At 38.7% G+C, this 14,971-nt stretch overlaps 1 protein-coding gene across 26 annotated transcripts in view; it reads right to left on the bottom strand.

Moving 5' to 3' along the window:
- The window catches only part of Unc-115a (actin binding LIM protein Uncoordinated 115a), a 247,252-nt gene that overhangs the window by 104,902 nt on the left and 127,379 nt on the right, over window positions 1-14,971 (bottom strand). The gene's annotated exons all lie outside the window — the stretch shown is intronic.

A 14,971-nucleotide genomic window follows, 5' to 3' on the forward strand; every position in this document is an offset into this window, starting at 1 on the left:
AAATGTCACAGGTACCATCATGCCCACAGTGGACACTGGGTACCACGTCGCGGGGTTTAGAATCCTGGATTTCCACCGAATGTTGAGTTTGGTCGGGCTACGATAATGTAAGTTAGGTTAAGTAAATATTTGATATGTGAACGTTCTAGAATAAGATCAAGTCGACGCACCGGTCGTCGTTGTTTACATCTCAACCCCACTATGCCAACCAGTAAAACGACGCATCGTCTCAAAGGGACCCGCTGACACCTAGACGACATTGAATCCCCCACGACATACCGTTTCCCAGACAGTGCTTCCTGGTCCGGCGTCAAACCCATTGCGGAGCTGATGACCGTGAGCGAGTGCGAATTTTCAAAGTAAATGCCGCTAACTCGGACGCCTCTTTTCCAGTTTATCCATCTCAAAACATAACCAAAGCAAGGTTGTTTTTCGCAGTTTGTTTATCTTTTCATGAGGTTTGCTACCAACTAGAAAATTATAACATTTCTAAATAATTTATCCAAGGAGGAATTACACGGAATCTACCCCCCATGCCTCCCCTTTCCACCGCCTCCGCCATTTGTTGGTGCGAGGAGGCTATTTAGGGCTCTGGTCAGCCCTCGATGCCACACCCACAGCCACATTGTACCTTCTCCGTACTCTGGTCGCGTAGCGCCGACACTTCTTCCCCCTACCATTGCCAACCACATCGGGCCACTGTACCCTTAACCTCGGTTTCACGGCCGAAGGCGAGCAACTACTGTTATCTGAATCAGCTCAGCAACAGCGACGATGGCAACCCACCCTGGCCGTTGTTGTCTATTCGTCTTCAGCTTTCGTACTTTATTCTCTTTGTATCTCCAACTACAGTTTGCCCTCTCGGCCAATATCATCTAACTGTATATGTTCTAACTTCCACTCCCGGAATGACCGTTTCTTTTTACGACCCATTGTGCATGGCTACCTGCTGACTGACTTATTGACGTCGTTTGTAGTATCGTTCTTTTTTCATCTAAAAATTGAAATCATCTCTCTTTGCCTGTTAACTACTACAGGCGACATTTATCACACCACTCTCCTGTGATGACAAAATATGAAAATCATTCAAAATAGGCCACGTGCGCACAATATATATGTAACCTGTGGAAGTGGACACGCTTTCCGAAGCTGCCAACTGGCGATATGCGGACATTTCGAAACCTTTTCCTGAGACCATACTTTACATAGTTATCTCCTCGTTCTGTCGTTTCACTTCTGAGCTGTGACGACGATTTGTACCCTCCCTTCCGCATCACTAACCCTAACCGTCACTTTGTTTTAGCAACCCCTTTTCCCGTTCTTCTTCCTTACCTACGATATACACACACGCACACAAATAAGGATAGAAAAGGAAATCCTTGTGTAACCAACCTCCTTAGTTTTTATTCATGAGTTTGATAAGCTCTACGTGAGAAAGGATTAGATGGAGTGTGTATACCTGGATTTGGAAAAGGCTTTCAACAAGGTACTGTGCAGAAGAATATGGAAGATGGAAATGTAAACCTTAATTGAAGTATGGTGGAAAAGGCAAAAGATTGTTTACATAATAAACATATGCAAACAGTAGTGAAAGATGTGGGGTACTGCAGAGTTCTTTTCTGGCACCTGTGAAGTTTCTAATGCACATCAATTGATGGCATGATTAATGGAATAGGCAGCTATACGAGCTTGCTTGCAAGTGATACCAAAATCATAAAGAAAGTGAAAGGTGAAGAGTACTGTAAATTGCTGCAGGAACACCTGGATAAAGGTTATGAATGGTGCCAGCATATATATATGTGTGTGTGTATTTATGTGTATGTATGTGTATATATATATATATATATATATATATATATATATATATATATATATAATGGGAGATGAATTAATAATGAAGACAAAGGAAGAAAAGGATTTATTTTAATCAGAGATGATCTGTCACTGGAAATTCGTATAAAGAGAATAACAGGAGAGGCTGATGAACACAAGGGTGGCATTTCACAATATGGACAAGTCCATGGCGAAAAAAAATAACAAACTGATTTTTACCAGACAGGGGTATGCTGCATTGGCATGATCATGACACTTAATGAAAGATACAAGAAAATCAGAGATAATACAAAGAGCGGCAAGCAAGAGAATCCCAAACCTTAATGATAAGACATATAAGAAGAGACTGAAAAAATTAGATTTCTCACATTGGAGGAGTGAATAGAGCTGATAATGATATTTAGATCAGGAAAGGATATAAATCATCAATTAATCCTTCCCTATAGTTGTCTCTTACAGGAAACTCATGGTTCCTAGGCAGCTGAGTGCCCAATGGACAGGCCTATATGTCACTCAAAGAAGAAATATTGTGTTCTTTCCTGGGGATTGTGCAGGACAGTGTACGATGAGGTGTTCAGTGTTCACTGTGTGATGGACATATCTAGGGCAGATTGATTCTGTAGCCAGGCCTATTCTGTGGTGGTACTGTCCTAGAGCTGGATGGTGTCCTGGATGTGGGCATGATATTTAAGGTAATTGATTTGATCAGAGATGATCTATTACCAGAAAATCATATAGATAGAATAATAGAGGAGAGACATATACACTCAATCTTTGCTATTCGTTATATTTGTATTAGCTATTTCGTACATTCACTAATTATTAAATAGCAAATATTACTAATTTAATGTTTTGGTGATTTGCAAAGCAGCCAGATGCATTTACCTAATTGTGGTATACAGACAAGGAGCAACACTTACTGGGTTCTGTCTCCTATTCTCTAATTTTCTAACATACCTAGACTCAAATTAATATATGGTTCCAAATTAATCAATATCTTTGATTCTATCACCTGAGCTATTCCACATATCTATACATCTGTATGGAAAACTGTATTTCTTCACATCCTTTTGACATCTGGTCTTTCTTAATTTACTTCCATGACCTCTGGAAGCCCTCCTTTCTTTAATGAGGAGATCTCTTATAAAATCCAATCTATCCCCCTTAATGACCTGAACATAGTAATCATGTCACCTCTATACTAAGTGTTCTGCACTCTGGCAGTGATGAAAACTTAGCCAGCCTGTTTTTCAGTGGATCACTTTACAATGTTTTTCTGGTGTTTGTAGCAATTTTCACACCTATTAAGACATGATGTGATGGACATGCCCTCAAAAAAATTAATAAAGTACAATGGAGATTTCTACAATCAGTCACATATGTATTGTGTTTATGTTTTGTAAATTCATGTTTCTACTTTTAAAAAATCTCATGTTTTACACTATGTAAAACATAATTTTTTTTTTCATACTTTAGTTATTTTATGTTAGGCAAGCATAGATCAGGCTAATTCAGGTATAGATTTTTCCCCACAGGTAGACATGGGTAGATGAGGCTAATTCAGGTGTAGAAAAATATTTTTTTCCCACAGATGAAACATAATGCACTCAGGCAGTGATGAAAACTTAGCCTGTTTTTCACTGAATGACTGAATGACCATGTTTTTCTGGTGTTTGTAACAGCTTTCACATCTAATTAGACATAATGTGATGGGTTTAGTATAAAAATATCACCATCATACAGACTCTTAAGGTAAGATGGGAATTCCACAATCACATATGTACCAGTATTGTCTTTTTGTTTTGTTTTTGTTTATGCCTTTTGATCTTGGCTACCTCCCTTATAAGGGGGAAAAACTCCTTGGTATATGTATGTACATTTTGTAAATTCATGTGTCTACAGTATTAGAACATTTTCAGGATTTACATCACGCACATTGTAAAAAAAATCATTTTTCTGTTAGATAAGTGTAGATTAGACTAATTCAGGCTTAGAATTTTTTGTATGTACAGTTGGTTGTGTAAGCAATGTAAACACTACTTCTCATCTGCTACACATCAACCAATAGCTCTGCTGCTGTCATTTACCTTTCCTGTATTGTTATTTGTGTACATATGCATTGTGTTTACATTTTGTATTCACTGAAACAGTAAATGTTGTGTAAAGTTATTTCTGTTTTTTGTCCAGTTCACATCAAACTGGTACAAAAATATGTTTTGAGGTTTCTGTGGAGAGAGAAGCAATAATTCACAGTTCTTAAACATTCACAAGGGTTTTTGTCACCTATCCCTTGCAAATGTCAAGGACTGAGTGCACATTGCTAATAAACATTGGAGTGACATTTCATCATATGTTTGTAGATAAAATGAAGAAAAATAAGAGAAACTCTGATCTGCCACAAAATGGAATATGCAGTGGTTGTGTAGTCAAAGCACAAAAAGAAAGATATAAGAAAAATATAATAAAAAAAGTGGCAACCACAATGATGCCAAACCTAACTGACAAGATATATGACGAGAGAAGGTGGAAAAATTGGGACTTACTTACATTGGAAGAATGAAGAGTGATGATAATGATATTTAGAGTACCAAAAATATATGTATACAGTATATATGGACAAAGGATCTGTTAGTATGGAATGAAAGAACAAGAGGTCAGCAAACAATTATAGATGGATTACATAAAAGATGTTAGGAAGTATAGATTTCCACATTAATACATCAATTTGTGTAACACATTAAAAGAAAAAATAACCTAGGCCAACAAATTACAAGGATTTATGACAAATGGTGAGATATAGAGGTGACCACATGAGCACAAAGAGTGATTATTATCAGGAAGATCAAGAGAATACAAAAGGCAGGAACCAAACTGGTCCCTAGCCTGGCAGATAAACCATACAAAGATTAAAACCACTGGGTCAGCCAACCTTGAAAGATTGAAAAGAAAGAAGTGACATGATTACAGTATTCAGGTCACTAAAGGGGATAGATTGCATTGACAGAAGAAACCTCTTCATTAAGGATAAGGGTGCTTTAGGAGATCATGGGGACAAATTAAGAAAGACCGCATGTATAAAGAATGTTTAGAAATATAGTTTACCATATAGATACACAAATACTTGGAATTGCTAACATGATATAGCCCAAGCTTGAACAATACATGAATTCAAATCTAAATGTGGTAATCAGAAATCAAGGATATAGATTAAACTGTAAACGAATTTGAGGCTAGGTATTAAAAAGAAATTGGAGTATGAGACAGGACCTAACAAGTGTTGTTCCTTTCCTGTTTACTACAATTAGGTACACACACACAGTTGATAGACAAAGAATAAAAGAAAACAGAGATAATTATATAGAAATAGGTGATACAACGGAAAAAACCTAGTATTAACAAAATAAAAAAATAAATGAGAAGCCGGTAAGACAGAATCAAAGGAAAGATACAGACAAGGAAGACATAATTTTTTGTAGTCAGACATTAACACACTAAAAAAGCTCTTTAAAGATGCAGAGTGTACAGTTTTATGAAACTACCGATTCAGGGAAGAAGTGGATCTTCAAAAAGATTTACAACAGAGGAGTAGAAAAACACATACCAAAAATGACAAAGAGGTACACAAAAAGGACTGGTTTAACAGAATTTATACACTGGCCAAAAAATAAATAAAGACAAATATTGGGAGAGGTTGCAAAAAAATAAAAATAAGAAAGACAAAAAATTATTACAAAAACGCCAGAAATGAATATAGAGTACAAAAATAGCAAAGAGATGAAGAAAAGGACTGAGAAAGATGTAATCAACAAATGCATAGACTAACCCAATCTATTTCACAGATTTGTAAATGGTAAGTTGAAGCACAAATTAGGAATATCCAAATTGAAAGCTGAAGAAGTTATATAACAGAATGCAAGAGTACAATCATATAATGAATAATAGTTTTCAGTCAGTACTCAACAGGGATGAAGAGATTGAGAGAGAAAAGAATGGATAAAATTAAGCACTATGAATTATATAAAAGTAAGTAGTGCTCAGATTGTTAGAAAGGTAACAAAGAAGGCCTCTGGACCCCATGAAATACTGAATTGGATACTGAAACAATGCAGAGAACAATTAGTGAACAAAGTGTAGTTTGATAACTAGTTCACTGGAAAAGGGCACAATACTGACTGGAAATCAGAAATGTGATACCAATTTATAAATGAGGCAACAGAGAAGTAACGCTAAATTATAGACCAGTGCCCTTAACTAGTAAAATAGTTAAAATGTGTGAGAAACAGTGAAAGTTTGATGGATAAAACAATCAATTTGGATTCAGAAAAGGAAAGTCATTAAGGGCCATTTACACTGCCAAACTGTTTGACAAACCCAGTTTGTCTAATTGATTTGTCAAGAGATTTGAAGAGGTGTCAGATGGTCAAAACAAATGCTCCAACCTCAGTGTGACTCATGCAGTTGTTAAACAAATATGCCTCTAGATCAAGATGTATTAATTGCTATTTGTTTAGCAGTGGCATTAAGGAAAAAGAAAAGAAAATTCTGTTGTTCTAAGGATTGGTTGTTGAAAAAGAGACCAAAATTCACATGCCAATTTGCTTGTCAATTTAAGATTAGAGAAGGATGACCCTCATTTCTAGCTATTCTTTGACCATATTCCTTCATTTTCACCATGTATAATGCTAGATGTGCTCTATATGTGTTGATAAATTCCAATAAGAACTCCCTCTCATTCCTCTTTCCATCATATTCCTCCATAGACATACTTTCACCAGGAGATGTAATTGTTTCAACTTTAAGATGTGAATAGGTACTGAAGTTTGATGTCTGACCATCATTCTCACAATCAAACTGTTTTGATGACATCATGTCATTTGCAGGCTGCCCACAAAAGTCAGACTCGGCCAGACTTGGTTCAAATCATTTGACAATCATGTTTAACAACCAAATACACCATTCATATGGTCAAATATCACTTCAAACAAGTGTTTGATAAACCATTACTCCATGTAAATGGCCCTCTACAGACCTGCTAAATTTTCACTTGAGAATGAACGATGTGTTGCATGAGAGAGGGGGATGGGTGGACTGTATATTTGGTCTTGGATTTTTTTTTTTTTTTTTTTTTTTTTTTTTTTTTTTTTTTTTTATTTTTTTTTTTTTTTTTTTTTTTTTTTTTTTTTTTTTTTGACAAATTGCCACACAAGAGATTGGTATGAAAATTAGAAAATATAGGAAACCTCAGCAGACACATACTGGAATAGATAAAAAAAAAATCTTAAAGAACAGACACCTGAGAATGGTAGTGAGAGATGAAAAGTCAGAATAGAGAAAAGTAACCAGCAGTGTGGGCTCAGTTTTAGTTACTGTAATGTTCCTCATAAAAATTAATGACATGAAAAAAGAAGTTAATAGTTATGCAAACCTATTTCCTGATGAAGATCATGAGGGTAAGTGAGAGGGAATGTATAATATTGCAAATGGACCAGGACAAAGTATATGAGTAGAGTCAAGTGGAAAATAAATTTGAACACAAAGAAATTCAATATATTGGAAATAGACCAATGTAAGAAAAGACTAATGATGAATTATAATATAGGAAATGAAATAACAGCAAAAGAAGAAGAGGACCTAGGTATCATAATCAAAGACAACCTATCACCTGATCCACAGAAAGAAAATAATGTGAGAGACCCACAACCTGTTCAAAAATATAAGAATGGCATTAAACTACATGGGTGAGGACATCATGAAAACAGACATACACTGGGGTATGGTCACCACACTTAAAGAAATAAGAAAAATTGAGAGAATACAAAAGACAGCAGCCAAGATGATCCCTGGACTAAACAGTATGATATATAAGGAAAGATTAAAGAAACTGGATTTCCCACCTTGATAGAACAAAGAGAAAGGTGTCATGATAGTGAAATTTAAACTAGAAACAGATTTAGAGAAAATGAACAGAAAAGTATCGCTAGTACAAGAAGAAAGATTGACAACAGGTCATAGTAAAAATGAAAAAGCTATCTTAAAGATGTCAAGAAAGCTTTCCACATAGAAGTGTTGGCTGGAACAAGTTAGATGAAAATATAACCCAAGCCAAGATTTGACAAGTTAAGGAAAAAGGATGGGACCCAATGAGCATTACTCCAACTTCATACACAAATGTAGGTAAACACATACACACACATATGTGATCTCTCATCTTGGATGGTAATAGCTGTCCAACACTTGATTCAAGACCATAGTGAATCACACACACACACCTTAATCTATTAACTCCTAAATCTCCCTTTCGCTTTATTAAGCTTCTTCCAGCCCGACACCGCCCCGCCCCCCACTCCAGGTTTGTACAAACGTAGTCGTCGGACCCGTCCCGCCAAGCCCCCTTTGGTGCTGCCTCACACACATCACTTCCGTTAACGTGAGGTGCACACAGCTGGTTGTTTTTTCGAGACCTTCCCACCTCGCACTCCTTTCCTCCTATGAATCATACCGTTTTTTAAGTTGTATCACTTCCCTCTTCCGTTTCATTCCATCCCCACTACCATCCTTTCATTCTCAAATATATGAATTTCCTTTGGGAAGACCATTTTTCCGTGTCGAGTTCCCATCTTCCTTATCCATTCCCGCTGTCTTTTCTATAACCTTCCCACTCGCTCATGCGTCGTCTCGGTACTACCAACCTGGACACTAACCCGTTCACGTCGACTTTTTTTCCGTGTTCTCACGCACAATCTTCCAACACCCGTTGCCTGGCGTTCCCCCCCCCCACCACCACCAGCACTTTTTTTTATCGCCGTCTTGAGAAGGGAATTCCAAGGTATTGACTATCACGAACAACCCGGTATATTGTTATTGTCAATAGCGCATGCGAAAGACTATTGCACTGACGTAGTGTTTCTGGGCAAATGTAAACAATTGCGGTAATCTCGACGAAAGAGCGCAAAGTCCGGAATTTGTAACAGACATTAAGGCAGATTATGTAACAAGTTATTTATAGCATGGGCACCTTAAGAACACGACAGTGCAATATCAAAACCTGAGTGGGTTCCCCTTGCTACTTGTAAGATTCCTTGAAGATGAATAAATTAGTCTAGGTCTTGCCCGACAGTCTTGCTCCACTCTATACGGAAGATCCGATGCAACTGCAGTAGACGAAGGTAGTTATGTATCCAAGACCTATAGCGATGTGTAAATACCTGAAAGGTACTATAATGCCTGTGCCCATTTCTAAAGGAACCGGGTGTACAAAGCTTATAAGTATTGAAAGACTTATATGCCCTTGTGCTATCTGCATCAAACGTGCATATTGTAGTGAAGGATAACATTGATAAGGAAATGTTATCTAATCTCTCTCACCCCTTTCCCGTATTAAAATTCCTTTGGTTGAATAATTAATCTTACCTGGCGAAATTGAGAATAAAATCAGTAGGTTATCTACACAAATAAGATAGTTAATCCCGACCAGCGACACGTGTAAGCTTAATAAAATCGCCTGATGTCGATCATACTTTTGCTATGATGACGTTTCCTCTGGTAAACAAAGTTGTCCGGCGTATTATCCAACGATTCCAAGGGGAACACCATAGATGTGTACAATAATTTACTGTATGAGAATGTTCACTTTTCAATTTTTATCAAATATGTTATCACTAATCCTGTAACTAATATGACGCCCCGTCTGGCATTAGACAGAAAAATCGTCTGGTATTAGACAGAACAACTGCCTTACAATACGTTCGTAATAAAAAATTTCATTATCACTACTACAGTGACCCCTCCAGCTAAATAATATCGTCTCGAGTTACAAATAATAAAATATTTGAAGTACATTGCTAATTTATAGAACAACCCCTCAATAGTAAATTTCGAAACTGTTATTAGCCTACTCACTAGAGATGTCTTCTCAGCTAAATAGAATACAAAACACATTGCCTTAATGATCGAACCTGGACTCTTTCGCTGCAGTTTCTACTAAATAAATTGGTCTGGAGTTAAAGCCACCCATCTGATGTCCACTGCCGAACATGTCTCTTCCTTTTTTCATGGCTTGCATAACTGTGCCTGAAACCACGTCACTCCTGCAATTTTCTCTGCCCCGTTACTTCACCCGTTTGAGTTTCCCTCCGTTGGCGGCGTCCAGTCTATGACTCTGCTCCATCTGTTATTCTCTTTTCTGGTTATTTGCCCCGCCCACTTCATGAGGGTCTGCGCCTGCATCGTTTCTATATTTTTCTTTAGTCTGTTCTCTCACCCAGGTTGCCTTCTTCCTCCTCTCGTCTCTCAGTGTTATTCCCAGCACTCTTTCCCCCATTTGGTCTATGCGCACGCCTTAGCTTCATCGCTTACATCAATTCTACACACGGTCAGCCAGGGTAGCTTTCATCACGATGTTTGTACACGTAACATACATTTTCCAATATATTATTCTTTATATTTTTTTAGTTTTAGCATCTGGTTTTAACATCTATACTCAAGTTGAAGTTCTTCGCCTAACGTACTTGCCTCTGGCCTATTTTGAATTTTCTTCCACTTGTCCTGAATGTCTGAGTGCATAAGGCAAAGATGATGACCTTGGCCGGATCTAAACACCTCTTGGTCTAAGCTCCTCCCTTTAATCATTATTACTTTGAACTTTAGAACAGAACGCACTTTTACTCGTACTCTTCCGACCTACATTGCAATTCCGTTAAAATCAGTGAGCCTTTTTTAGCACAACATCCGATACTTCTTGAATATAAACAAAGCTATCTGCAAGTCTCAAAATTACTAAAATATTCCTCATTGATTTCCACACCTAAATTTCCACCTCTGACGACCCATTTGAGCCTTATGTGGTTTAACTTTGGTGATTTTTTTTCTCGACCTTCATTTGTTTTGCACATTCAGTCGAAAAGTTGTGCTTTCCGTGCAACTGTTTTTACAGATGCCTCAAAACGGGTTTGTTTGTTCCATTACCGTAATGCTTTTAGAACTACCATCTGTTTTCCCGAGCCAACGGCCTTTTCATAATCTACAAAAGCTAAACAAAAGTTTATCGTTTTCCATTTTCCACGATTGGTCGATTCCTTATTTGGATACTATCTAGTGTAGAATTTTAATTTCTAAGTCGTTCCTGTTTGCTTGGCTGGCTTTCAAATAGAAATTTAGCAATTGTGATTATTATAATTATCATTATTTCAAAAGATAGTTTACATGTAATACTGGGAAATGGCCTACTTTAGTATGTATGAAAAAAATCTGAATCGTGATGCAATGCTAGAGCAATTTCACTTCGCAAGAAAAAAGTGGTGGCGAGAAGCGTAGGCCAGTAGGCGCGCAACTGCGGCCGAAGCCGTCACCTTTACCCTAATAGCATGGACTGATGGGAACCGGGAAGCAAGAAAATGAGACCACAAAAATCTTGGTAGTTATTGTCCAACAAATTTACCGTATGCACAAAAGTCTATGCGAAACCTAGCATTAGCCAACATAAAAATAATTTGAATAAATTACCGTTTTGACAGAGGCAGCCTTGAAACAGCTGATCTGTTTGCATGCGACGACACAGCAGGACAGACGTCAAATATATTCACCCCTCCCTATCGTCCATCTCCAAAGCCTGTCAACATCCTTACCTCACCCAAAAGTGCAGCCACTCGTTCCGGACCAAACGCAAAATAATTATTCCCTTGTCAATTTGCAGATTCAATTTCCAACCGTTTTTTCACAAACTGAATACTATCAACTGTTTCTTCCTTCCAACTATGTACACTTGACAACATTGCCCAATGACCGTTGCTTGCTCTTGCAAATCTCCTGTCAAACAAATTCAAACAACACGTGACTGATCAAGATTACCTTAATTCCTAACCGTCACCCAGCTCAATAAAAGAATATGCCCTAGGCCGCTGTGACAGACCATCAGGTAAACACAATCGTTCGGCGATAGCAAGACAAAAATTCCTCGTTACATCATCATTCTTATAAACAGAATTCAACTAAACTTGTCATGCCTCCTGAAAAAGAAAATCGTCTGGCATCAACCACAGAAACCCATAGTGTGTCACCATTTTAATGGAGACAGTTTCAAGCCGGTTACAACAGCCGTGTCTAGTCAGCTCACAAAACCGTCTGGCTGTAAGCCAAAATAAATACCTAAAAATAGGTTATCGTACGAAAAGGTTCACCCGAGATAGTATCGGTCTTCTCTTCAGGTGAACCAAGTCTAGCGTTGCCGTAGCCATCATTAAACCCACAAAGCATGTTACCATCCATGTGGGTTTATTCGAAAGTCCCCTCAGCTGAATAAAATCGCCTAGCGACAGTCAGATCCCTAAGTACGTTGCACTGCATATTTTGTGACAGAAGACAGACGTCAGGCGATGACAGTAAACGGAGATCTGGTGTTGATGGACTTGGAAAACACTTTGTATACTGCTCCATAAGAAAGCCTACTTGGCTAAGTCACGGGTGCTAAACGCACACCACATGACATATGAATGCTGGCCCTTTGAATGTTACCCACAACTTACACCATTGCTATGGCTGCAAACATGCAATTTCATTCAGCCAAGGAAAAACCCCATGCATAGAAATTAACCTGGATTAAATATTCGTTACGCAATCACAATAGAATGAGGTAAGCGAATGTTATAGTTTACCAAGTGTAAATATGAGTAAAGAAAGTACCTTTAGGGCTTAGGGGTGCAAACAGAGGTTTTCCACACCAAAGAAAAGAATCCCAGAAAGGATTTCTCCAAGACGTATCCAATGCGTTTGATGACCAAACAGCCTCTTGTTCTGAATGGCAAAGCTGGCTATAATGTTAAGTGGAATTCCTCAAGAGTCTTGGACTACTTTCGTCCGTTGGTATGTACGTGTCTGCGTGTGTGTGGAGTGATTAGAGTCACGGGCCTGCGACGGTGCAGTCCCAAGATCGCGCCCTGATCAAGGCGTGGAAGCTTCGCTAACATGATCGTTACTGTCCCTCTTCAGCAAGAAGACACGGTGTGTAAAATCACGACATTCCCTATGGTTCGGTCTGTGTGTGTGTGTGTTTTACGGGAAGGGGAGCTATGCTCGTGTGTCCCGTCTTCATATATCATTTTATTTAGACTTTTTAAATTCGTGTATTGTTTTTGCACACTCCACTTTCTCATCTAACTTGTTCCAAATGTCTATTACTCTGTGGGGGAAGCTGTTCTTTTTCAGATCTTTTCTACAACTGTCTTTCTTGATTTTCTTTCCGTGTCCTCTTGTATTTCTACTATCCCATTTTATTAGATCCTCTCTACCAATAATTTCTATGCCTTTCATGTGTGTATGTCTTTGTGTGTGTGTGTGTGCACGCGCGCGTGTGTGTGCGCGCGTGTGCGTGCACACACGTATATCGGGAGCCAAAAAGGGAGTCAAGTGATCCAAACAGAAACTGATAACATCAAAACTGACAAATATTTTCCTTTGAATATGTAGGAAAGAAAGGGATAAGCCCCACCATTATGACAATGCATCTTCGACTCGTCAAACACCTAGATTTCTTTAACAGTTTAGTAAATAATTCAACTCGTGTTTAGTCTGGCCGCCGCCATGAAACTTCACTCAAGTAAGGGAAGACCTTTAAAACGCGAGTTTGAACGACCCCACTTTTATTTAAGCTTCACACGTTTTAACCTACCATCCCCCTCCCCTTTATTAGTATGCTCTGCCTTCCCTCGACTCGCTTTGTATTTGGCTCTTGCCTCCCCGCCTCCCTACTGTCGTAGTTCCACGCCCATTTTCCACGCAGACATTCATAAATAACCGTTTGTTGAGTTTTGTTATTTACATAAATTCGTTTCCCCTTTGAAATCGCGTCCCTAACCTTCCCTGTTAGTACCATTAATTTTGAGGAATCCATAGTCACTGAACAAACCTATGTAAACTTTGACAATTACTTTTTATTCTAACTGCCGCCAATGTGTTTTACCTGAGTAGAATTACTTGAGAGCGATAGAGTAGGGGTGGCAACCCAACCTGATTATCGGACCATATACGGGCATGGCAGGGTTCGGTCGTACTACCACTGCTGAGTGAAATTGTCTGGTGTACCAGGAAAAAAATCCACAATACATACTAATGTTTTCCTAATTGTCCCATCCTTCCGCATCCAACTCGTTAACTTCATCAATTACTGAAACCATCATGCATTTTACATGTTTACCCTTTTTTGTAAATAGTTGTTACCCAGACCTACACTGATACTACCTTTTGGGACGACTAAAACATCCTCGAGGCAATTATAGAAACCCTATCAAAGACAACAAATGCTGCGCGACATCAAAGGTGTGTTGCATAATACAATAAATGAATGACCGCATTTTCACATGCTAGTATTTTCCTCGTGGTTTTCCTTTCGCCAGTGACGCTTTCCCACCGACTTTCCATTTCCGTGGTGGACTTTGTACTGCGTATTTTCATTTTCCCTTCTTTTATATCACGCCTCCCTTCTCTATACCCCCCAACACACCCTCTGGGCTTGTCCAACCCTCCCCCCCCCCTACGCTTTCCCGAAATCCCATTGGTCCTCTTGACGCACCTTCCCCCCGAGGGCCTCACCCTACACAATCGCCAGACTACTGCTCGCATAACCTCATACAGCACTCCTCCATGTATCTAAAGTTACCCAGAAATACAGACCACCAATTCCCATATTCAGTTTTTAAAGGTCCACACGAAAGTGCTCGATGTGTCATGTAGTTTGATCTTCCGTATCTAATCATGACCTGTTGGTGGGATGGCCCGCCCTCAGAACCGCCTGTGTCCTCTACAGCTGAAGTTATTGTTCTATATCAAAGCCGTTTCTTAATTTTACTCGTGTTCGCGGCTGTAGTATTCCGATACTACAACGATCGATTGAAGCCCAGCTCTAGCGAGGAAACGTAATTCGAGCCCTATCATTCCACCCATCCTAACCCGTACGCAAGTGGTGTCAAATATATTCAGGTTGTCAACTGAATTTATTCGTAAATAGAGTACTGATCTGTGGGCTATACCTTATTTCAGCCCGTTTAAGTATGATGTTTTTATATAGATTTTGGTTTCCAAAAAGCTATTTCAACTAAGGATAAACGTGCCCGGCCAAACAATTCCTTACGTTTTCATGAAACGTATT

The sequence above is a fragment of the Oratosquilla oratoria genome, chromosome 11 (genome assembly GCF_046742065.1).
Source record: "Oratosquilla oratoria isolate Oo_2021 chromosome 11, ASM4674206v1, whole genome shotgun sequence".
Taxonomy (NCBI): domain Eukaryota; kingdom Metazoa; phylum Arthropoda; class Malacostraca; order Stomatopoda; family Squillidae; genus Oratosquilla; species Oratosquilla oratoria.